General features: G+C 44.3%; 15 non-coding genes across 15 annotated transcripts; all 15 read left to right on the forward strand.

The window, feature by feature from the left end:
- Positions 1 to 9235: 9235 nt before the first annotated feature.
- Positions 9236 to 9317, forward strand: TRNAS-UGA (transfer RNA serine (anticodon UGA)). The gene has a single exon. It is a non-coding gene; the product is annotated as a tRNA-Ser (tRNA).
- Positions 9318 to 9861: 544 nt separating this feature from the next.
- Positions 9862 to 9943, forward strand: TRNAS-CGA (transfer RNA serine (anticodon CGA)). Its single transcript has one exon. It is a non-coding gene; the product is annotated as a tRNA-Ser (tRNA).
- Positions 9944 to 11086: 1143 nt separating this feature from the next.
- Positions 11087 to 11167, forward strand: TRNAS-UGA (transfer RNA serine (anticodon UGA)). The gene has a single exon. It is a non-coding gene; the product is annotated as a tRNA-Ser (tRNA).
- A 544-nt stretch (positions 11168 to 11711) lies between these two features.
- Positions 11712 to 11793, forward strand: TRNAS-CGA (transfer RNA serine (anticodon CGA)). The gene has a single exon. It is a non-coding gene; the product is annotated as a tRNA-Ser (tRNA).
- Positions 11794 to 12940: 1147 nt separating this feature from the next.
- TRNAS-UGA (transfer RNA serine (anticodon UGA)) lies at positions 12941 to 13022 on the forward strand. Its single transcript has one exon. It is a non-coding gene; the product is annotated as a tRNA-Ser (tRNA).
- Positions 13023 to 13565: 543 nt separating this feature from the next.
- On the forward strand, positions 13566 to 13647 carry TRNAS-CGA (transfer RNA serine (anticodon CGA)). The gene has a single exon. It is a non-coding gene; the product is annotated as a tRNA-Ser (tRNA).
- Positions 13648 to 14793: 1146 nt separating this feature from the next.
- TRNAS-UGA (transfer RNA serine (anticodon UGA)) lies at positions 14794 to 14875 on the forward strand. The gene has a single exon. It is a non-coding gene; the product is annotated as a tRNA-Ser (tRNA).
- Positions 14876 to 15419: 544 nt separating this feature from the next.
- TRNAS-CGA (transfer RNA serine (anticodon CGA)) lies at positions 15420 to 15501 on the forward strand. The gene has a single exon. It is a non-coding gene; the product is annotated as a tRNA-Ser (tRNA).
- Positions 15502 to 16041: 540 nt separating this feature from the next.
- TRNAS-CGA (transfer RNA serine (anticodon CGA)) lies at positions 16042 to 16123 on the forward strand. Its single transcript has one exon. It is a non-coding gene; the product is annotated as a tRNA-Ser (tRNA).
- Positions 16124 to 16663: 540 nt separating this feature from the next.
- TRNAS-UGA (transfer RNA serine (anticodon UGA)) lies at positions 16664 to 16745 on the forward strand. The gene has a single exon. It is a non-coding gene; the product is annotated as a tRNA-Ser (tRNA).
- A 544-nt stretch (positions 16746 to 17289) lies between these two features.
- TRNAS-CGA (transfer RNA serine (anticodon CGA)) lies at positions 17290 to 17371 on the forward strand. Its single transcript has one exon. It is a non-coding gene; the product is annotated as a tRNA-Ser (tRNA).
- Positions 17372 to 17911: 540 nt separating this feature from the next.
- Positions 17912 to 17992, forward strand: TRNAS-UGA (transfer RNA serine (anticodon UGA)). Its single transcript has one exon. It is a non-coding gene; the product is annotated as a tRNA-Ser (tRNA).
- A 544-nt stretch (positions 17993 to 18536) lies between these two features.
- Positions 18537 to 18618, forward strand: TRNAS-CGA (transfer RNA serine (anticodon CGA)). The gene has a single exon. It is a non-coding gene; the product is annotated as a tRNA-Ser (tRNA).
- Positions 18619 to 19765: 1147 nt separating this feature from the next.
- Positions 19766 to 19847, forward strand: TRNAS-UGA (transfer RNA serine (anticodon UGA)). The gene has a single exon. It is a non-coding gene; the product is annotated as a tRNA-Ser (tRNA).
- Positions 19848 to 20390: 543 nt separating this feature from the next.
- On the forward strand, positions 20391 to 20472 carry TRNAS-CGA (transfer RNA serine (anticodon CGA)). Its single transcript has one exon. It is a non-coding gene; the product is annotated as a tRNA-Ser (tRNA).
- The last annotated feature ends 1110 nt before the right edge of the window (positions 20473 to 21582 follow it).

Below are 21582 nucleotides of genomic sequence, written 5' to 3' on the forward strand. Positions count from 1 at the left end.
GATGGCCCGTATCGGGTACATGGGATGCCGAGTGCATCATGCGAGTAGAAGAGGCATTATGGAAAAAGAAAGCCAGACAGTCACAGAAAGATGCCATCGAGTTATGGCGTAAAGAATCTCATAAAAGAACTGAAAAGGAAATCAGAAAGTCAGAATTAAGTAGAGAATCCTTAGAACGAGCACAAGAAAAAGAACTAATCGAGATAGGTGAACAAGTCAAAGCCGAACAGTCAGACAGACAGAGGCATGCCCTTATTAGGGGTATGTATCCTCTTCTTGCCGAGGGCTTGCCAAAAGCGACCCCAGAGGCATCCAGTAATTTCCCGCCACCATTAGTTCCGACCAAGCTACGTCACAAACAGACCGCAGCTGATATTTTTATTTCGTCCTATTTGGACGACACAGTCCCAGAATATGCAAAACCTGTTCGCGCTCCACCGGTCCCTGTAAATCAGGCACTTCCCGCTCCTCCAGACACCGGAGTACCTGTTACGGTACCCCCGGTCCAGTCCGTCATACAAGTCCAGCCTGCATTTCCATTTCCCACTCTGCCAGGACGAAGAGCCTCAGTAGACCTAGACTCCAGTTTAGGGGCCGCAGGGGGAGGTACTCCTCAAACCCCGCCGCCACACAAGCGTTTAACGACAGCCGAATTACATGCACAAGCGTCACAGCGTACGCCTAGACATCAGACTGTAGCAGAAATAAGAAAATCCCTTGCCGAATGCGGTTATGATCCAGTCCCAGGCGAGGATAATATGGTTTTATATTCATTCCGCGTAAGAAAGGTGGCCGAGTATCTAGTCACCTTACCGAATATGAAAGAAGATCTAGACAGAATATATCGTTTCATCCGTACAGGGGATGATCCAGAAAGTATTAGCGAGGCCATGTCTCAAAGGAAAGCCGAGATCCAGCTCATGATATTAAAGTTTCTGATCAATTGTCTAATAAGAGAACAAGATTACCCGTCTAAAGATCCAGCCGAAATGAAAATCCTGACAAGGTGGAGTGATAATATAGCCGAGGGTAAGCACAAGACCGTCGGTGCTATGGAAAGTATGTACAAGAAAATCCGTAGAGAAATAATAAAATTACACGAACAGCGTAAAGCAGCACAAGTAAGCGAGAAAGAAAGTAACTCTGATACTGAAGAGGTAGAGGACGAGAATCCCGCCAGAATAGCGTATGTAGGAAAATCTAGATTTCCAGATCACCATTTACGCCTAGAACACAAGTCTATTTTTCATTCTCCAGCACCAGAACAAGGTTCACTAGAACAAGTGTTTCAAGCTACCGATCACATTTTGAAATCACGAATCGGTTACAGTGAGTTAAGTACCATGCATGAACAAGAACTAGCCCGATCAGCAGTCCGATGGATTACTGATTCTACCACTTTTCCAGACGAAATAGTGGCACAAATGTTTCTGAAAATGCCCCCAGCCGAACAACGACTGGCGGGTATGTATATGATTCAGCACCTCATTACTCTGTATGAGGGTCAACACTCTGATCCAGGTCCGTTACATGATGTCCTGAACGAGTTACTCCAGTATAGATGGAAAGGTCTAGGTACCGATTTAATTAGTGTCATTTTAGAACAGCGTCACAAATATAGAACGTTTTTGAACCCGCATTTTGTTCATGCCTCACCTCCAGAAGGTAAACCATTTTACATGGAGAGACAGAATCCGTTACGAGAAGTCCACCCAGTTAAAGGAACGGGTGGCGAAATGCAGCGAGTGTTTGTATACACTCCGATTACAAAGATGGAACTCCTCGAGATGAAGAAATTAATTCCCTGTCATGACAAAGATCCAGCAGGGTTCCATAGAGAATTAAAAGACATGCTCCGTATGGGAGAATACACATATCCAGATATAATTAAAATGTTAAAGGTTCTGCTGCCCGCAGGGGTGTATGAAAAGCTCAAGGAAAAAGAATGGGAGGTGGGAGAGAAAAAGATCGATTGGGCAGTTCTAGAAGCTGAAGATAAGGCACGAGTACCAGGTACCGGTCTTGGAGATAAATGTAAAGAATTACCAGAATTATTGATTCAAGTTTTACCCAGATTATTGACAACTAGAAAAGAAGACTGGGATGCAATCTCAGCCTGTAAACAGAAACAAGACGAAGATATTAGTGATTTTTATTCTAGATTTGAAAAATGTTTCAGCATCAACAGTGGCCTCAAGACAAGTAGTGAGTCATACCCTCACCTTTTTGTTACTAAATTAGTCGAGAATTCAAGCCCACAAATTAAAAATCGAGTTCTGAAAGTCGAAAGTACCTGGCAAGCTAATACCCCGTCCCAGATGTTGCAGATGCTTCAATACCACCAGAACAGAATCAGAGAAGAGCAAGAACACGAAAGAAAACGTATGAAAGACACGAAAATGAAAGTACTAGTTGCACAATCTGTTCCTCAAGACAGTCAGAAGAGGGGTCCGAATCAAGCCAGTCATCCTGCAGCTCCCGTTAAAGGGAACTGCAATTATTGTAAACAGCCAGGTCATTTCATAAATGAGTGTGCAGTTCTGAAACACAACATAGCTACTGGTAAGACTAAAGAAAGACCACGTCCGCCTAGACAAGAACAAGTTTCACAGACTCCTCAGCCACAGAATGCACCACAGACAGTTACCGCACCGCAGCCTATTGCTGCAACACAGCACGTTACACAGCAGATGTATCAGTATGCACAGTCTGAGTATCCAGAGTACCAGCAGTATTCATGAAACAGCCTAGAGAGGGAGGTAGGCTTGCCTCTCATCGAGATACCTGTAGATCAAGAAGGTCCCTATGTTCACAGTCAAGTATTAGGGAAAGACAGAAAGTTTTTGATTGATACAGGGGCAACTAGGACCACAATTAGTCACGCCGAAGTTCCAGGGGCTCCGCTCTCAGGCTCAAGAAATGTTTCCCTTGGATTTTCAGGAAAACCTATCGTAAATGAGATTTCAAAGCCAGTTACTCTAGAAGTAGGTCCATTGTTCCGTACTACTGATCTGTTACTAACTAAGTCATGTCCAGAAAATCTATTAGGCATTAAAACACTGAAAGAGTTAGGTGCAGTTATATGCTGTTCCCCAGAGGGAATACGATTGTTCCTACGTGACTTCAAGGGTCACTATGTATTACGAGATTTTGATTCAAGACTGTCTAATGTTCCGCAGCACTTATGGGCGCAAGGTCCAACTGATGTAGGTTACATGCAAATCACACCCTATCGTGTGACTCTCAAGCCAGGTGTAGTGTTACCACGAATCAGACAGTACAGATTGCCACCTGAGGCTGTAGCAGCCTTATCCAAAATTATTGACGAGCTCATGGCTCAAGGAGTGGTTGTAGAAACTGACTCCAATGTATGTAATTCTCCGATCATTCCAGTCATGAAACGTACTGATCCAAATGCACCCCCAGTATATCGATTAGTGATTGACCTACGAGAGCTTAATAAATGTATTATTCCGCAGTACCCAGTTGTCCCAGACATCTCTTCCCTATTAACGGCCATTGATTCCGAAGCCACGTTCTTCACTGTCATAGACCTCAAGAACGCATTTTTCAGTGTTCCTATTCATCCAGACAGCCAGTTTCTTTTCGGATTTTGTTTAAATGGAAGGAGCTATATGTTTACACGAGCTCCTCAAGGCTTCACAGAAAGTCCTAGTATTTACAGTCAAGCACTCAAGAGACAACTAGACAACATTCACATGCCAACTGACACTGCCCTGCTCCAGTATGTCGATGATCTACTGATCACAGCCCGTTCTGAACGTGCTTGCGAGCGAGCATCACTTACAGTCTTGTATTTCCTAGCCGAGATGGGGCACAAGGTGTCCCCTTCGAAGCTTCAATTCTGTGTCCAGCAAGTGGTCTACTTAGGACACTTACTGTCCAAGAGGGGTAGGCAGTTGACACCAGACCGTATCCAGTTAATAGCGAGTCTTCCTCAGCCCAAGACCCAGAAGGAGGTACGTGCTTTTATCGGCCTCACTTCTTACTGTAGACAATGGATTCCTCAGTATGCATTTCTAGCCAAACCACTGATACGGTTAACGACACAGGAGGCAGCCGTATCGACTGTCCTCCCTTGGACATCTGAACATACACTTAGTTTCAATGAGTTAAAGAAAGCCCTATGCCAAGCTCCAGTTCTAGCCACACCGAACTACAGTAAGCCTTTTACACTTTTCGTTACTGAACGTGAAGGTACAGCATTATCTGTTCTCACACAAGATCAAGCAGGACAATACAAGCCTTGTGCTTATTTTTCGAGCACATTAGATCCTGTAGCCCAGGCTCTGCCTGCGTGCCTCAAGTCAGTTGCAGCCACAGCACTAGCTATCAGACAAAGTGATTCCATAGTCTTAGGACATACCTTGACAGTACAAGTTCCACACTCTGTGGAAGTTCTTTTAAACCGAACACAAACTCAGCACTTGACAATTGCACGTTTAACAGGTTATGAATTGACACTGTTCCAGCCACACATAGAAATCAGACGCTGCAACATTTTAAATCCTGCTACATTGTTACCATCAGTTACTTCAAATCCAGCCACACATGACTGTGTGGAAGTAGTTAACATTACGACAAAGCCAAGACAAGATCTGACAGATATTCCGTTACCAGACCCCGACCTGACACTTTATGTGGATGGTTCATGTATGAGAACAAGTACAGGAGAACTAGTCGCCGCGTATGCAGTGACTACTGACACCGAAGTTATTGAAACACACCGTATTGATACCCTGTCCGCTCAAGCAGCAGAGCTAGTTGCTCTGACACAAGCCTGTATACACGCCAAGAACTTGAAAGTTAATGTTTACACAGATTCACGTTACGCATTTGGAGTTGTACACGACTTCGGAGTGCTCTGGCAGGAGAGAGGTTTCATGACTTCTCATGGAACCAAGATTCAGCATGGTCTCCTTATTCAAGCTCTGTTAGATGCCATACATTTACCGACATCTATCGCTATCATGAAGTGCAAAGCACATACGAAAGTTACTGACATTATTTCTCAAGGTAACGATCTAGCAGATCGCACAGCCAAGTTTACAGCACAGACTCCAGACATTCAAGTTAATCCGACACAGACACATACTCCAGATCCGACTACATGTATGACAGTTAAGGACCCTACACAAGATGTCATAGATATCCAGTTACATGCTACTCCCGAAGAAATCAAGAAATGGTCCGAACAAGGAGGGGTCCAGACAGATCAAGGATGGTTAACGAAGGGTAGAGCCACATGGTTTCTCCCCGACTCTATGGTTCAAGTCATTATTAATACCGCACATAGTCCAGCACATTTAGGAGAAAAAGCTATGTTAGACAGTATCCAGAACATTTGGTTCAACAAGCATTTACGAGCTGCAGCTAAGCAGAAAGTCCGTACCTGTATGATATGTTGTCAGTTTAATCCAGGTAAAAGTGTCCCGGTGGAACAAGGTGGATTCCAGCCCCCTGACCACCCTTTTGAAGTCCTCCAGATGGATTATATTCAGATGGAGCGATGTCGAGGTTTCAAGTATGTCCTTGTAGTTGTATGCGCTTTGTCCAGGTGGACAGAAGCATATCCAGTCCCAGATTACACAGCCGCGACCACTGCCAAGCAGTTGGTTCGTGAGTTCTTCCCCCGTTATGGACTCCCTAGAGTCGTATATTCTGACAACGGCCAGCCATTCTCATCTGAACTCATGAAGCATGTTTCCCTTTTGCTAGGGTACCAGTGGAAGTTCCATTGTGTACGCCATCCTGAAGCAGCCGGTCTCGTAGAGAGACATAACCAGACCCTGAAAATCCGTATTGCAAAAGTGTGTAAAGAAAAAGGTGTGGACTGGCTAGTAGCTCTGCCAGTCGCTTTGTTTTATATGCGCATGGTCGCACATTCCAGATCAGGTCTGTCCCCGTATGAGGTCGTTTTCGGCCGCCCCCCTAACATGTGGGGTACTCCTAGACCCCGAAGTATTACCGATGTTTCAAGTAATATGCTGACAGATTACCTAGCTTCCTTGATGTCTGCCCTCAACTCATGTCGTTCACAGGTTGCTGCCGCATTTCCAGACAATACCGAGGTGGCACCGCATGAAATCGTTCCAGGATCCATGGTGATGGTCCGCAACTTTGACAGATCAAGTCCGCTGGAGCCTCGTTGGAAAGAGCCCCGACAGGTCCTCCTCACCACCCGTACAGCCGTGAAGTTGGAAGGACGCAAAGGCTGGGTACACCTTTCTCATGTCAAACTTTTTAATGGACTGAAACCCGTCTTAAAGAACATTTCCCAGGATTTGAAGGATTGCCAAAATATTGTTCTCAAGGACTGTCCCGCAAAAGACATTGCTACAACCCCTCCCCTGTTAGAGAAAACTCCACAACAGGAGTACAAGCTAAAACTCCGGTCTAGTAAAATAAGTCAGTCAGTTTGATTGTCTAAGTCCTCCCCTAGGTGAAACGGTTAGACTGTTTCTGACAATGTATAAAATAGACCCCCCTAGTGAGAGAGTTAGTCAAAACTCAATCCGATGTATTGTTTTTCTATGTTTCATATTATTTCTCAGCATTATGATTTCCTGCACCAGTTATGCATTTTTCTTGTATTTCCCAGTTCTTCATGTAAATAAGTCTGCTAATGCTACAGTAGAGCACACGTTTAGTGATCTGCCTCCTCATGAACTCTCTTACCGCCTCGCCATGCGTAATAACTCCTTTATCCGCATGTTACATTACTCACACCAGACCAGCAATGCCACTAATTGTTGGGTGTGTGGTCGACTCCCCCCTTTCCAGACACAGAAGGGAGTTCTGCCACTTTTTCCTTATCCATTTTCACATAATGGTTCGTGTGGAGCATGGTCCACGTTAACGTCATCCTCAACAGATATGTCTTTTCTTAACAATACATGTTTTCCAGACAAGCAAGGTCTCCCCCACAGAACCGGGTTAGATCTAGAAAATGAAGTGTATAATTTAGGTAATTATTCTTCGAATTTCATGGTCCTGAATGTTCAGTCTGATACTACTCCAGACTTACCTGCTATTTCAGTACTGCCAGTCAGAGGTGAATTATGTGTCCGAAATTATGGTTCCGTACATGTAGGACATAGTGATTGTACTACTATTGTCAAGTATAGTGACAGTGGGAAATCTATTTTCAAAGCTTCACGTCATTCTTATTTTATTTGTGGTCAAACCGCATATGTTCGTCTGCCCCTCGATTGGGAGGGAACCTGTTACATTGCCTTCCTACTGCCACCAGTTTTCCTAGCCCCACCTGATTATCATAGAAATACACATCTAGTACACATTAGACATAGAAGGGAGTCCCCAATTGTCGATTATACTGAAACTGCTCTAGAACAGTATACAGATTTCAACAGAGGTTTCTTCTTCTTTATAGGACCTATCCAGAATAGTAAACTGATCCGTAGGTTAACCAGAACCCTCGAAGCTGTAGTAAATGAGACTGCCTCTGCTCTAGGTAACTTAACAGAAGAACAATCTGCTATGAGATTTGTCGTTTTACAGAATCGTCTCGTCCTTGACGTCATACTGGCCGATAGGGGCGGGGCCTGTAGAGTCATCGGATCTAGTTGCTGCATTTTCATTCCAAATAACGCGCCGTCTGTTTATTCAGCTATAACCAGACTCCATAAAATTGCCCATCTGATACACCAAGATCCAGGCACCTGGACATGGTCCGGTTGGTTCTGGAATATAATTACCGCATGGGGATGGAAAGTCTTGTCCTTTCTAGGTATTGCAGTAGCGATCATATTCAGCTGCTGCCTCTGTATACAATGTGGCCCTGCGATTTGCGGCATTTGTGCTACCTCTTGTATTCCTAGTCCCAAGCCCCGTTCTAAATCCCGTTCCAGGATAATTCGAGACGAGCAAATGATACTGTATGAAATGATAGATGGTATCATAAATATTGATGTTTCCTGATGGAAACGTAGTGACAAGGAGGGAATGTGGAAAAGTAAATTTTGCCATGTTCTGTGTCCCTACGTGTCATCCATCATATGTTATGTGTGCATGATTAAATATGCATATGCATTCCCCATGTTCGATTAATGACGCAATTACAGTTGTGTCCACCTCTAGTATGCCAGTTTCCAGTCCTCGTGAATACTACGAATATCAGGCCTATGTAAAGCTACGTTGCCACGTTTCTCAGTGTGCACGTTATTCTATTATAAAGTCCCCGTTTCTAGGCCTCAAAAGGGCCTGGACACCAGATTCAGCTCCTGTCTCCTGCAGCCTCGCTGAGGAGCGATACAGCCCCCACCTGTATCCTCGACCCTTCACTTACTTCCTGCCTCGCAGTGCCCGGTCCAGCCTGGCTCAGTCTCTGAGTCTGCCAAGAATATGTTATGATTCCAGTTATCAGTTCAGTCCTCCTTCTCTGCATTCCTAAACTACTGAATCGCATCAATAGTTTCCGTCATTGTCTAGCCTTCACGTCTCCACGTTAGAGAAATACTGCATTTAATGGTCATTTAATATTCTTCATCACGCACTACATGTAGAATAATGCATGGTCCAGTCTTAGAATCAAGTTAGCCTTTCCCCTCCTAACTTCTAGTTTATATCAACATGTTCTCTAAACATCAGATACTAGATACTGTTTAGGTACATGTCGCCCTGACTCTCCAGACTTCAGTCTCTGCTCCTAGCAAAGAGTTCATAGCCCCCAGCTTCTCCTAGTGATACGTCATTGCTAGTTTGCGCGCACCATCAGGTTAGAGGTCCCGGCTCCTTAGGTAGCCCCCTCCATGGTTTCCGCCCCATTCATGACATATTCTGTTATGTTTGCATCACATGTCCATGTATACGCCCAGTTACACCTACTTTCGCCCTTATCTTTCGCGACTGCTACGCGTCACGCCTTCTGCTCCACCCACTGCTACGCCTACTGCAATGTAATGCTATGTGTTTGCGTTATGTATATATGCTCATGTATTGTTATTAAAAGTCAGCGCGCTCATCCCAGACCCAGCCCCAGCAGCTGCTGGGCCCTGTCACCCGATTCCTATGCAGGTTGTCCTGTTCCTGTCCTTATGCTGTATTAAACCTGCAAAACTCCTACTACCTCGAATCTTGACTCTTATTTATTGAGCTATCTGTTATGATATATGTCTAGTCAAAAAGAGAGGTATTATTTATTTATTTACCACACATGGCTCGTATACGACAACAGTGACGTCATACTCACGCAACTGCGATGGCCGAGTGGTTAAGGCGTTGGACTTGAAATCCAATGGGGTTTCCCCGCGTAGGTTCGAATCCTGCTTGCAGCGTCATGATATTTTGCATGAACACCATTTGGTTTAGTTAAGTAAATGTTCACTTCTCGTTATGCAATCCTCATCAAGTCACAGAGTTAAACGGCAAAAACTCAAACTATATGTAAACATTGAGACAATTTCTACACCCAGGAAGTGTTTCAGAGAGCAGGTGGCTAGGAATGGTTTGTAGTCTGGACATGTCCTGCCTGATCTAGACAAGTCAGGAAAAGAGTATTTTTTTTTTATGAAGCGTGTCTTGTTTAGGCTTTTGGACTTTTTCTGAGTACACTTAAGGGCCCGTTGCCACCGCCGTAATAGAGGGAAAAGAGGGTAGAAATGCACAGTGAATGATTACCGCTCATCTGTGCCCTGTCACTCACTTTGAGTGATACGTGTTGCTATTTTTATTAATTGTATGAAAGCATGTGAAATAAGTGAGGGCAACAGGGCACTGCTGGTTCCTGCCCCGTCCTTTTGTTTCTTTATTTTTTAGGTCTCGGCCTGACGTGAGCAGCGCATGGCTCATATACGACAACAGAGACATCATACTCATGGAGCTGCGATGGCCGAGTGGTTAAGGCGTTGGACTCGAAATTCAATGGGGTTTCCCTGCACAGGTTCGCATCCTGCTTGCAGCATCGGGCGATTTTGCATGAACACCATTTGGTTTGTTAAGGAAATGTTAACTTCTCGTTACGCAATCCTCATCAAGTCACAGAATTAAACAGCAAAAACTCAAACTAAATGTAAACATTACGACAATTTCAACACTCTGGAAGTGTTTTAGAGAGCAGGTGGTTTAAAGGGTTCGTAGTCTGGACCTGTCCTGCTTGATCTTGACGAGTCACGAAAAGAGTCATTTTTTTTTTGTAGAGTGTCTTGTTTAGGCTTTTGGACTCTTTCTGAGTACACTTAAGGGCCCAGTCCCAGCGCTGTAATATAGGGAAAAGAGGGTAGAAATGCGCAGTGATTGATTACTGCTCATCTGTGCCCTGTCACTCACTTTGAGTGATACGTGTTGCTATTTTTATTAATTGTATGAAAGCAAGCGAAATAAGTGAGGGCAACAGAGCCCTGCTGGTACCTGCCCCTTCCTTCGGTTACTTTTTTAGGTCTCGGTCTGACGTGAGCAGCGAATGGCTCGTATACGACAACATGGAGCTGCAATGGCCGAGTGGTTAAGGCGTTGGACTCGAAATCAATGGGGTTTCCCTGCGCAGGTCCGAATCCTGCTTCCAGCCTCGTGCGATTTTGCATGAACACCATTTGGTTTGATAAGGAAATGTTCACTTCTCGTTACGCAATCCTCATCAAGTAACAGAGTTAAACAGCAAAAACTCAAACTAAATGTAAACATTAAGACAATTTCAACACTCAGGAAGTGTTTTAGAGAGCAGGTGGCTCGGAAGGGTTCGTAGTCTGGACCTGTCCTGCCTGATCTTGACGAGTCACGAAAAGAGTAATTTTGTTATGTAGCGTATCTTGTTTAGGCTTTTGGACTCTTTCTGAGTACACTTAAGGGCCCATTCCAGAGCCGTAATATAGGGAAAAGAGGGCAGAAATGTGCAGTGATTGATTACTGCTCATCTGTGCCCTGTCACTCACTTTGAGTGATGCTTGTTGCTATTTTTATTAATTGTATGAAAGCATGCGAAATAAGTGAGGGAGACAGGGCACTGCTGGTACGTGCCCCGTCCTTCCGTTACTTTAATTTTTAGGTCTCGGCCTGATGTGAGTAGCGCATGGCTCGTATACGACAACAGTGACGTCATACTCACGCAGCTGCGATGGCCGAGTGGTTAAGGCGTTGGACTTGAAATCCAATGGGTTTCCCCGCGTAGGTTCGAATCCTGCTTGCAGCGTCATGATATTTTGCATGAACACCATTTGGTTTAGTTAAGTAAATGTTCACTTCTCGTTATGCAATCCTCATCAAGTCACAGAGTTAAACGGCAAAAACTCAAACTATATGTAAACATTGAGACAATTTCTACACCCAGGAAGTGTTTCAGAGAGCAGGTGGCTAGGAATGGTTTGTAGTCCGGACATGTCCTGCCTGATCTAGACAAGTCAGGAAAAGAGTATTTTTTTTTTATGAAGCGTGTCTTGTTTAGGCTTTTGGACTTTTTCTGAGTACACTTAAGGGCCCGTTGCCACCGCCGTAATAGAGGGAAAAGAGGGTAGGAATGCACAGTGAATGATTACCGCTCATCTGTGCCCTGTCACTCACTTTGAGTGATACGTGTTGCTATTTTTATTAATTGTATGAAAGCATGTGAAATAAGTGAGGGCAACAGGGCACTGCTGGTTCCTGCCCCGTCCTTTTGTTACTTTATTTTTTAGGTCTCTGCCTGACGTGAGCAGCGCATGGCTCATATACGACAACAGAGACATCATACTCATGGAGCTGCGATGGCCGAGTGGTTAAGGTGTTGGACTCGAAATTCAATGGGGTTTCCCTCCGCAGGTTCGCATCCTGCTTGCAGCATCGGGCGATTTTGCATGAACACCATTTGGTTTGTTAAGGAAATGTTCACTTCTCGTTACGCAATCCTCATCAAGTCACAGAATTAAACAGCAAAAACTCAAACTAAATGTAAACATTACGACAATTTCAACATTCTGGAAGTGTTTTAGAGAGCAGGTGGTTTAAAGGGTTCGTAGTCTGGACCTGTCCTGCTTGATCTTGACGAGTCACGAAAAGAGTCATTTTTTTTTTGTAGAGTGTCTTGTTTAGGCTTTTGGACTCTTTCTGAGTACACCTAAGGGCCCAGTTCCAGCGCTGTAATATAGGGAAAAGAGGGTAGAAATGCGCAGTGATTGATTACTGCTCATCTGTGCCCTGTCACTCACTTTGAGTGATACGTGTTGCTATTTTTATTAATTGTATGAAAGCAAGCGAAATAAGTGAGGGCAACAGAGCCCTGCTGGTACCTGCCCCTTCCTTCGGTTACTTTATTTTTTAGGTCTCGGTCTGACGTGAGCAGCGAATGGCTCGTATACGACAACATGGAGCTGCGATGGCCGAGTGGTTAAGGCGTTCGACTCGAAATCAATGGGATTTCCCTGCACAGGTCCGAATCCTGCTTGCAGCCTCGTGCGATTTTGCATGAACACCATTTGGTTTGATAAGGAAATGTTCACTTCTCGTTACGCAATCCTCATCAAGTAACAGAGTTAAACAGCAAAAACTCAAACTAAATGTAAACATTAAGACAATTTCAACACTCAGGAAGTGTTTTAGAGAGCAGGTGGCTCGGAAGGGTTCGTAGTCTGGACCTGTCCTGCCTGATCTTGACGAGTCACGAAAAGAGTAATTTTGTTATGTAGCGTATCTTGTTTAGGCTTTTGGACTCTTTCTGAGTACACTTAAGGGCCCATTCCAGAGCCGTAATATAGGGAAAAGAGGGCAGAAATGTGCAGTGATTGATTACTGCTCATCTGTGCCCTGTCACTCACTTTGAGTGATGCTTGTTGCTATTTTTATTAATTGTATGAAAGCATGCGAAATAAGTGAGGGAGACAGGGCACTGCTGGTACGTGCCCCGTCCTTCCGTTACTTTAATTTTTAGGTCTCGGCCTGATGTGAGCAGCGCATGGCTCGTATACGACAACAGTGACGTCATACTCACGCAGCTGCGATGGCCGAGTGGTTAAGGCGTTGGACTTGAAATCCAATGGGGTTTCCCCGCGTAGGTTCGAATCCTGCTTGCAGCGTCATGATATTTTGCATGAACACCATTTGGTTTAGTTAAGTAAATGTTCACTTCTCGTTATGCAATCCTCATCAAGTCACAGAGTTAAACGGCAAAAACTCAAACTATATGTAAACATTGAGACAATTTCTACACCCAGGAAGTGTTTCAGAGAGCAGGTGGCTAGGAATGGTTTGTAGTCCGGACATGTCCTGCCTGATCTAGACAAGTCAGGAAAAGAGTATTTTTTTTTATGAAGCGTGTCTTGTTTAGGCTTTTGGACTTTTTCTGAGTACACTTAAGGGCCCGTTGCCACCGCCGTAATAGAGGGAAAAGAGGGTAGGAATGCACAGTGAATGATTACCGCTCATCTGTGCCCTGTCACTCACTTTGAGTGATACGTGTTGCTATTTTTATTAATTGTATGAAAGCATGTGAAATAAGTGAGGGCAACAGGGCACTGCTGGTTCCTGCCCCGTCCTTTTGTTACTTTATTTTTTAGGTCTCGGCCTGACGTGAGCAGCGCATGGCTCATATACGACAACAGAGACATCATACTCATGGAGCTGCGATGGCCGAGTGGTTAAGTTGTTGGACTCGAAATTCAATGGGGTTTCCCTCCGCAGGTTCGCATCCTGCTTGCAGCATCGGGCGATTTTGCATGAACACCATTTGGTTTGTTAAGGAAATGTTCACTTCTCGTTACGCAATCCTCATCAAGTCACAGAATTAAACAGCAAAAACTCAAACTAAATGTAAACATTACGACAATTTCAACATTCTGGAAGTGTTTTAGAGAGCAGGTGGTTTAAAGGGTTCGTAGTCTGGACCTGTCCTGCTTGATCTTGACGAGTCACGAAAAGAGTCATTTTTTTTTGTAGAGTGTCTTGTTTAGGCTTTTGGACTCTTTCTGAGTACACTTAAGGGCCCAGTTCCAGCGCTGTAATATAGGGAAAAGAGGGTAGAAATGCGCAGTGATTGATTACTGCTCATCTGTGCCCTGTCACTCACTTTGAGTGATACGTGTTGCTATTTTTATTAATTGTATGAAAGCAAGCGAAATAAGTGAGGGCAACAGAGCCCTGCTGGTACCTGCCCCTTCCTTCGGTTACTTTATTTTTTAGGTCTCGGTCTGACGTGAGCAGCGAATGGCTCGTATACGACAACATGGAGCTGCAATGGCCGAGTGGTTAAGGCGTTGGACTCGAAATCAATGGGGTTTCCCTGCGCAGGTCCGAATCCTGCTTCCAGCCTCGTGCGATTTTGCATGAACACCATTTGGTTTGATAAGGAAATGTTCACTTCTCGTTACGCAATCCTCATCAAGTAACAGAGTTAAACAGCAAAAACTCAAACTAAATGTAAACATTAAGACAATTTCAACACTCAGGAAGTGTTTTAGAGAGCAGGTGGCTCGGAAGGGTTCGTAGTCTGGACCTGTCCTGCCTGATCTTGACGAGTCACGAAAAGAGTAATTTTGTTATGTAGCGTATCTTGTTTAGGCTTTTGGACTCTTTCTGAGTACACTTAAGGGCCCATTCCAGAGCCGTAATATAGGGAAAAGAGGGCAGAAATGTGCAGTGATTGATTACTGCTCATCTGTGCCCTGTCACTCACTTTGAGTGATGCTTGTTGCTATTTTTATTAATTGTATGAAAGCATGCGAAATAAGTGAGGGAGACAGGGCACTGCTGGTACGTGCCCCGTCCTTCCGTTACTTTAATTTTTAGGTCTCGGCCTGATGTGAGCAGCGCATGGCTCGTATACGACAACAGTGACATCATACTCACGCAGCTGCGATGGCCGAGTGGTTAAGGCGTTGGACTTGAAATCCAATGGGGTTTCCCCGCGTAGGTTCGAATCCTGCTTGCAGCGTCATGATATTTTGCATGAACACCATTTGGTTTAGTTAAGTAAATGTTCACTTCTCGTTATACAATCCTCATCAAGTCACAGAGTTAAACGGCAAAAACTCAAACTAAATGTAAACATTGAGACAATTTCTATACCCAGGAAGTTTTTCAGAGAGCAGGTGGCTAGGAATGGTTTGTAGTCTGGACATGTCCTGCCTGATCTAGACAAGTCAGGAAAAGAGTATTTTTTTTTTATGAAGCGTGTCTTGTTTAGGCTTTTGGACTTTTTCTGAGTACACTTAAGGGCCCGTTGCCACCGCCGTAATAGAGGGAAAAGAGGGTAGAAATGCACAGTGAATGATTACCGCTCATCTGTGCCCTGTCACTCACTTTGAGTGATACGTGTTGCTATTTTTATTAATTGTATGAAAGCATGTGAAATAAGTGAGGGCAACAGGGCACTGCTGGTTCCTGCCCCGTCCTTTTGTTACTTTATTTTTTAGGTCTCAGCCTGACGTGAGCAGCGCATGGCTCATATACGACAACAGTGACACAATACTCATGGAGCTGCGATGGCCGAGTGTTTAAGGCGTTGGACTCGAAATTCAATGGGGTTTCCCTGCGCAGGTTCGCATCCTGCTTGCAGCATCGGGCGATTTTGCATGAACACCATTTGGTTTGTTAAGGAAATGTTCACTTCTCGTTACGCAATCCTCATCAAGTCACAGAATTAAACAGCAAAAACTCAAACTAAATGTAAACATTAAGACAATTTCAACACTCCTGAAGTGTTTTAGAGAGCAGGTGGTTCGAAGGGTTCGTAGTCTGGACCTGTCCTGCTTGATCATGACGAGTCACGAAAAGAGTCATTTTTTTATGTAGAGTGTCTTGTTTAGGCTTTTGGACTCTTTCTGAGTACACTTAAGGGCCCGGTCCCAGCGCTGTAATATAGGGAAAAGAGGGTAGAAATGCGCAGTGATTGATTACTGCTCATCTGTGCCCTGTCACTCACTTTGAGTGATACGTGTTGCTATTTTTATTAATTGTATGAAAGCAAGCGAAATAAGTGAGGGCAACAGAGCACTGCTGGTACCTGCCCCTTCCTTCGGTTACTTTATTTTTTAGGTCTCGGTCTGACGTGAGCAGCGAATGGCTCATATACGACAACAGTGACATCATATTCATGGAGCTGCGATGGCCGAGTGGTTAAGGCATTGGACTCGAAATCCAATGGGGTTTCCCTGCGCAGGTTCGAATCCTGCTTGCAGCGACGTCCGATTTTGCATGAACACCATTTGGTTTGTTAAGGAAATTTTCACTTCTCGTTAGTCTATCCTCATCAAGTCACAGAGTTAAACAGCAAAAATTCAAACTAAATGTAAACATTAAGACAATTTCAACACTCAGGAAGTGTTTAAGAGAGCAGGTGGTTTGGAAGGGATCGTAGTCTGGACCTGTCCTGCCTGATCTTGATGAGTCACAAAAAGAGTAATTTTTTTATGTAGCGTGTCTTGTTTAGGCTTTTGGACTCTTTCTGAGTACACTTAAGGGCCCATTCCAGAGCCGTAATATAGGGAAAAGAGGGCAGAAATGTGCAGTGATTGATTACTGCTCATATGTGACCTGTCACTCACTTTGAGTGATGCGTGTTGCTATTTTTATTGATTGTATGAAAACATGCGAAATAAGTGAGGGAGACAGGGCACTGCTGGTACGTGCCCTGTCCTTCCGTTACTTTAATTTGTAGGTGTCGGCCTGATGTGAGCAGCGCATGGCTCGTACACGACAACAGTGACATCATACTCACGCAGCTGCGATGGCCGAGTGGTTAAGGCGTTGGACTTGAAATCCAATGGGGTTTCCCCGCGTAGGTTCGAATCCTGCTTGCAGCGTCATGATATTTTGCATGAACACCATTTGGTTTAGTTAAGTAAATGTTCACTTCTCGTTATACAATCCTCATCAAGTCACAGAGTTAAACGGCAAAAACTCAAACTAAATGTAAACATTGAGACAATTTCTATACCCAGGAAGTTTTTCAGAGAGCAGGTGGCTAGGAATGGTTTGTAGTCTGGACATGTCCTGCCTGATCTAGACAAGTCAGGAAAAGAGTATTTTTTTTTTATGAAGCGTGTCTTGTTTAGGCTTTTGGACTTTTTCTGAGTACACTTAAGGGCCCGTTGCCACCGCCGTAATAGAGGGAAAAGAGGGTAGAAATGCACAGTGAATGATTACCGCTCATCTGTGCCCTGTCACTCACTTTGAGTGATACGTGTTGCTATTTTTATTAATTGTATGAAAGCATGTGAAATAAGTGAGGGCAACAGGGCACTGCTGGTTCCTGCCCCGTCCTTTTGTTACTTTATTTTTTAGGTCTCAGCCTGACGTGAGCAGCGCATGGCTCATATACGACAACAGTGACACAATACTCATGGAGCTGCGATGGCCGAGTGTTTAAGGCGTTGGACTCGAAATTCAATGGGGTTTCCCTGCGCAGGTTCGCATCCTGCTTGCAGCATCGGGCGATTTTGCATGAACACCATTTGGTTTGTTAAGGAAATGTTCACTTCTCGTTACGCAATCCTCATCAAGTCACAGAATTAAACAGCAAAAACTCAAACTAAATGTAAACATTAAGACAATTTCAACACTCAGGAAGTGTTTAAGAGAGCAGGTGGTTTGGAAGGGATCGTAGTCTGGACCTGTCCTGCCTGATCTTGATGAGTCACAAAAAGAGTAATTTTTTTATGTAGCGTGTCTTGTTTAGGCTTTTGGACTCTTTCTGAGTACACTTAAGGGCCCATTCCAGAGCCGTAATATAGGGAAAAGAGGGCAGAAATGTGCAGTGATTGATTACTGCTCATCTGTGCCCTGTCACTCACTTTGAGTGATGCTTGTTGCTATTTTTATTAATTGTATGAAAGCATGCGAAATAAGTGAGGGAGACAGGGCACTGCTGGTACGTGCCCCGTCCTTCCGTTACTTTAATTTTTAGGTCTCGGCCTGATGTGAGTAGCGCATGGCTCGTATACGACAACAGTGACGTCATACTCACGCAGCTGCGATGGCCGAGTGGTTAAGGCGTTGGACTTGAAATCCAATGGGTTTCCCCGCGTAGGTTCGAATCCTGCTTGCAGCGTCATGATATTTTGCATGAACACCATTTGGTTTAGTTAAGTAAATGTTCACTTCTCGTTATGCAATCCTCATCAAGTCACAGAGTTAAACGGCAAAAACTCAAACTATATGTAAACATTGAGACAATTTCTACACCCAGGAAGTGTTTCAGAGAGCAGGTGGCTAGGAATGGTTTGTAGTCCGGACATGTCCTGCCTGATCTAGACAAGTCAGGAAAAGAGTATTTTTTTTTTATGAAGCGTGTCTTGTTTAGGCTTTTGGACTTTTTCTGAGTACACTTAAGGGCCCGTTGCCACCGCCGTAATAGAGGGAAAAGAGGGTAGGAATGCACAGTGAATGATTACCGCTCATCTGTGCCCTGTCACTCACTTTGAGTGATACGTGTTGCTATTTTTATTAATTGTATGAAAGCATGTGAAATAAGTGAGGGCAACAGGGCACTGCTGGTTCCTGCCCCGTCCTTTTGTTACTTTATTTTTTAGGTCTCTGCCTGACGTGAGCAGCGCATGGCTCATATACGACAACAGAGACATCATACTCATGGAGCTGCGATGGCCGAGTGGTTAAGGTGTTGGACTCGAAATTCAATGGGGTTTCCCTCCGCAGGTTCGCATCCTGCTTGCAGCATCGGGCGATTTTGCATGAACACCATTTGGTTTGTTAAGGAAATGTTCACTTCTCGTTACGCAATCCTCATCAAGTCACAGAATTAAACAGCAAAAACTCAAACTAAATGTAAACATTACGACAATTTCAACATTCTGGAAGTGTTTTAGAGAGCAGGTGGTTTAAAGGGTTCGTAGTCTGGACCTGTCCTGCTTGATCTTGACGAGTCACGAAAAGAGTCATTTTTTTTTTGTAGAGTGTCTTGTTTAGGCTTTTGGACTCTTTCTGAGTACACCTAAGGGCCCAGTTCCAGCGCTGTAATATAGGGAAAAGAGGGTAGAAATGCGCAGTGATTGATTACTGCTCATCTGTGCCCTGTCACTCACTTTGAGTGATACGTGTTGCTATTTTTATTAATTGTATGAAAGCAAGCGAAATAAGTGAGGGCAACAGAGCCCTGCTGGTACCTGCCCCTTCCTTCGGTTACTTTATTTTTTAGGTCTCGGTCTGACGTGAGCAGCGAATGGCTCGTATACGACAACATGGAGCTGCGATGGCCGAGTGGTTAAGGCGTTCGACTCGAAATCAATGGGATTTCCCTGCACAGGTCCGAATCCTGCTTGCAGCCTCGTGCGATTTTGCATGAACACCATTTGGTTTGATAAGGAAATGTTCACTTCTCGTTACGCAATCCTCATCAAGTAACAGAGTTAAACAGCAAAAACTCAAACTAAATGTAAACATTAAGACAATTTCAACACTCAGGAAGTGTTTTAGAGAGCAGGTGGCTCGGAAGGGTTCGTAGTCTGGACCTGTCCTGCCTGATCTTGACGAGTCACGAAAAGAGTAATTTTGTTATGTAGCGTATCTTGTTTAGGCTTTTGGACTCTTTCTGAGTACACTTAAGGGCCCATTCCAGAGCCGTAATATAGGGAAAAGAGGGCAGAAATGTGCAGTGATTGATTACTGCTCATCTGTGCCCTGTCACTCACTTTGAGTGATGCTTGTTGCTATTTTTATTAATTGTATGAAAGCATGCGAAATAAGTGAGGGAGACAGGGCACTGCTGGTACGTGCCCCGTCCTTCCGTTACTTTAATTTTTAGGTCTCGGCCTGATGTGAGCAGCGCATGGCTCGTATACGACAACAGTGACGTCATACTCACGCAGCTGCGATGGCCGAGTGGTTAAGGCGTTGGACTTGAAATCCAATGGGGTTTCCCCGCGTAGGTTCGAATCCTGCTTGCAGCGTCATGATATTTTGCATGAACACCATTTGGTTTAGTTAAGTAAATGTTCACTTCTCGTTATGCAATCCTCATCAAGTCACAGAGTTAAACGGCAAAAACTCAAACTATATGTAAACATTGAGACAATTTCTACACCCAGGAAGTGTTTCAGAGAGCAGGTGGCTAGGAATGGTTTGTAGTCCGGACATGTCCTGCCTGATCTAGACAAGTCAGGAAAAGAGTATTTTTTTTTATGAAGCGTGTCTTGTTTAGGCTTTTGGACTTTTTCTGAGTACACTTAAGGGCCCGTTGCCACCGCCGTAATAGAGGGAAAAGAGGGTAGGAATGCACAGTGAATGATTACCGCTCATCTGTGCCCTGTCACTCACTTTGAGTGATACGTGTTGCTATTTTTATTAATTGTATGAAAGCATGTGAAATAAGTGAGGGCAACAGGGCACTGCTGGTTCCTGCCCCGTCCTTTTGTTACTTTATTTTTTAGGTCTCGGCCTGACGTGAGCAGCGCATGGCTCATATACGACAACAGAGACATCATACTCATGGAGCTGCGATGGCCGAGTGGTTAAGTTGTTGGACTCGAAATTCAATGGGGTTTCCCTCCGCAGGTTCGCATCCTGCTTGCAGCATCGGGCGATTTTGCATGAACACCATTTGGTTTGTTAAGGAAATGTTCACTTCTCGTTACGCAATCCTCATCAAGTCACAGAATTAAACAGCAAAAACTCAAACTAAATGTAAACATTACGACAATTTCAACATTCTGGAAGTGTTTTAGAGAGCAGGTGGTTTAAAGGGTTCGTAGTCTGGACCTGTCCTGCTTGATCTTGACGAGTCACGAAAAGAGTCATTTTTTTTTGTAGAGTGTCTTGTTTAGGCTTTTGGACTCTTTCTGAGTACACTTAAGGGCCCAGTTCCAGCGCTGTAATATAGGGAAAAGAGGGTAGAAATGCGCAGTGATTGATTACTGCTCATCTGTGCCCTGTCACTCACTTTGAGTGATACGTGTTGCTATTTTTATTAATTGTATGAAAGCAAGCGAAATAAGTGAGGGCAACAGAGCCCTGCTGGTACCTGCCCCTTCCTTCGGTTACTTTATTTTTTAGGTCTCGGTCTGACGTGAGCAGCGAATGGCTCGTATACGACAACATGGAGCTGCAATGGCCGAGTGGTTAAGGCGTTGGACTCGAAATCAATGGGGTTTCCCTGCGCAGGTCCGAATCCTGCTTCCAGCCTCGTGCGATTTTGCATGAACACCATTTGGTTTGATAAGGAAATGTTCACTTCTCGTTACGCAATCCTCATCAAGTAACAGAGTTAAACAGCAAAAACTCAAACTAAATGTAAACATTAAGACAATTTCAACACTCAGGAAGTGTTTTAGAGAGCAGGTGGCTCGGAAGGGTTCGTAGTCTGGACCTGTCCTGCCTGATCTTGACGAGTCACGAAAAGAGTAATTTTGTTATGTAGCGTATCTTGTTTAGGCTTTTGGACTCTTTCTGAGTACACTTAAGGGCCCATTCCAGAGCCGTAATATAGGGAAAAGAGGGCAGAAATGTGCAGTGATTGATTACTGCTCATCTGTGCCCTGTCACTCACTTTGAGTGATGCTTGTTGCTATTTTTATTAATTGTATGAAAGCATGCGAAATAAGTGAGGGAGACAGGGCACTGCTGGTACGTGCCCCGTCCTTCCGTTACTTTAATTTTTAGGTCTCGGCCTGATGTGAGCAGCGCATG

This window comes from Lissotriton helveticus, chromosome 11 (genome assembly GCF_964261635.1).
Source record: "Lissotriton helveticus chromosome 11, aLisHel1.1, whole genome shotgun sequence".
Classification (NCBI taxonomy): domain Eukaryota; kingdom Metazoa; phylum Chordata; class Amphibia; order Caudata; family Salamandridae; genus Lissotriton; species Lissotriton helveticus.